The 2,596-nt window shown below is 46.3% G+C and overlaps 1 non-coding gene across 1 annotated transcript; it reads right to left on the reverse strand.

The window, feature by feature from the left end:
• Positions 1-526: 526 nt before the first annotated feature.
• On the reverse strand, positions 527-599 carry TRNAG-CCC (transfer RNA glycine (anticodon CCC)). The gene has a single exon. It is a non-coding gene; the product is annotated as a tRNA-Gly (tRNA).
• Between the last annotated feature and the right edge of the window lie 1,997 nt (positions 600-2,596).

The following is a 2,596-nucleotide window of genomic DNA, read 5'->3' on the forward strand; positions in this document are numbered from 1 at the left end:
TTCAAACTCAGTCCTGTGTCTTATGCATCACGGCTTGTCAATAAGTATATAACTCATTCTTTGGAATGTCCAGAGGGTAAATTATTGGAGAGAAACTAGCAGCATGTGTAGCCACCCCCTTATTGATCGGCATTTAGGTGATTTCCAATACTTCTGTGATAACATCCCTCAATTTACATCTTTACACATCCATTGCGGTGGCTACTTAAAAAAAAAATGGTCTCAGGTTAAAATACCAAAAAACATATCCTGTTGTTGATTTTTTTCCATTTTACTAAGAATCAGTTATTTGAAGGCATTACTGGGGAACCCAGATGATCTCTGCAGGTTGCAGAAGGTGGTGGTTGATGTTAGTAAAAATGACCTGGTTCATTAAGCTGGTGATGGTACAACAGCCTCTCAGAGACAACACTTCTTACCCCAGAAGAGTCAAAGGAACGCAGAACAGTCATTTCCCTGCCTCTTTTTAAAAAAAGCTTTATTTATTTGGCTGCACCAGGTCTTAGTTGCAGCACATGGGATCTAGTTTCTTGACCAGGGATTGAACCCAGGCCCTCTGCATTGGGAGTGCAGAGTCTTAGCCACTGGACCACCAGGGAAGTCCCCCTCCCCCTGCCTTTGACATTGGAACTGGGCTCTTCTGGGTCTTCAGCACACTCTCACTTCACAACTCTGACCTGTGGCTACTGCTGAGAAGAGGACAAAGTCTACTGAGGGAAATGGATTTTGTGTCCCTGAGAATCTTATCAATTCAGGCAAGAAATCACTGTTTGGTTCCATTGTCAATTGCAGGGAATATCAGAGAGGGAAGCCTCCTTAGACATTATTCAATCTGTCTTCATTTTACAGATGGGAAAACTGAGGCCCAAATCATGCCATTTGCAAGAAAATAATAAAAGCTAAAGTTATACTTAGTGTTTTATATATATTTTAAGTCTAGAATGTACTAACAACCCTGGGAGGTAGGCATATTTTTATTCCCATTTTTTTAAGTTGCAAAAACTGGGAAAGCAAGAGAAAAGGAACCCAAATCCTGGCAGTCTGGAGGGAGAATCTGCACAGGAAGTCACTAGGGGATGGCTGTCCCCTAGAACTGAGTGGAGGGAGGGGAGCCAGGGTCTCAGACCCCAGTTCTCTGCTTTGTCCTGTCATTAGGCAGATCTCGGGCAGTGCGATACCTGGAGGGGCTCGAGGGGACCTACATCTCTGTCCAAGTGTCTGTCTGTCACATCTGTAATCCCAGGTAGATGTTCGAGGTGGACTGTACAAATGAATAATTCAATAAAAGTGAATAATTTCCATGGCAACCTTGCCAGCACGTGACCTGCTCCTCTGCCTCCAAGGGCCGGCTTCACCCTAATAAAGAGACACATTTGTCAGACCACACAGGGCGAGCTGGGATAAGGCTTTCTTCTAAGGAAGTCGAAATGAAACTAGGTCGGCTGCTGCCAGCAAGGCCAGGGCTTGTAGGAGCCTTGTTTAAACATATTGTCAGCAGGTCCAGGGTTGGTGGAAGGCCCAGGGTGCCTGCTTGCCCTGGACTGACCAGTCTTTCCAGACAGTGCTCAGTTGCTTCAGTCGTGTCCAACTCTTTGTGATCCCATGGACTGTAGCCCACCTGGTTCCTCTGTCCATGGGATTCTCCAGGCAAGAATGCTGGAGTGGGTTGTAATTTCCTTCCCTAGGGGATCTTCCAGACCCGGGGATCAAACCTGCGTCTCTTACATCTCTGCGTTGGCAGACAGGTTCTTTATCACTAGCGCCACCTGGGAAGCCCTTTCTGGCTGCGGAGGAATGTGAAGATTGTTTTGGAGAATTCCTGAATCTGGGACAAAGAAAGTGCAAAGCCCTCTGTTCCACAATTTCCAAAAGACACCAAGGCACTAGGGTGCAGAGCCCCTTCAATATTCCTTTGTGATGATAAAAGGAAATGGAGACCGGAAAATTGCCTCCTAAACTTTACCTAGCTGGTGACGAAGGTTGAACTCAGACCCAAGGAGGTGGTCTTTCTATTGTGATACCGATGCTCTTGATAAGCTGACCCACTAGCACACGACATTGGAAGCTGAACTCCTGAACTGCAGGGGCCTGGTCCACACCATTCACTTTCTCTGCCAGGTTTCTTATTTAAATCAAGAAATGTACATTTATGGGCTGGATTAGGTTGGGAGACCATTGGATCACATCCAGGCTCAGTGTGGGAGAGGGGTTGGTATTCAGTCTGGGGTGAAGGCACTTTGGGGGCAGAGTTGAGGGATTAGCCTGAGATGAGCTTAAACTCAGACCTCTTGAGTCCAAGGCCCAACCCTTTTCTCTACATCTTCGTTAGGCTTTTATATAGAAGAGGAGGTCTTTTGGTTTTCTGAGATCCAATTTCCAATGTGGCAGGTGGCTCCTCCACACCAACAAGACCCTACTGGTATCTGAGAATTCAACTCAATTCACACACTATGGAAATGGAGGTTGAATCACATCCCATAAGTTAAGGGCTCAGCATGTTAAGAGCTTATTTCTACAGGACTGCCAGTCCCCATCCTCACCCCTCTGCCAGCTTCAGACACACAAGTCCAGACTGTTATCTGCTTCTGACTAACTG

This window comes from Bos taurus, chromosome 19 (assembly GCF_002263795.3).
Source record: "Bos taurus isolate L1 Dominette 01449 registration number 42190680 breed Hereford chromosome 19, ARS-UCD2.0, whole genome shotgun sequence".
Taxonomy (NCBI): domain Eukaryota; kingdom Metazoa; phylum Chordata; class Mammalia; order Artiodactyla; family Bovidae; genus Bos; species Bos taurus.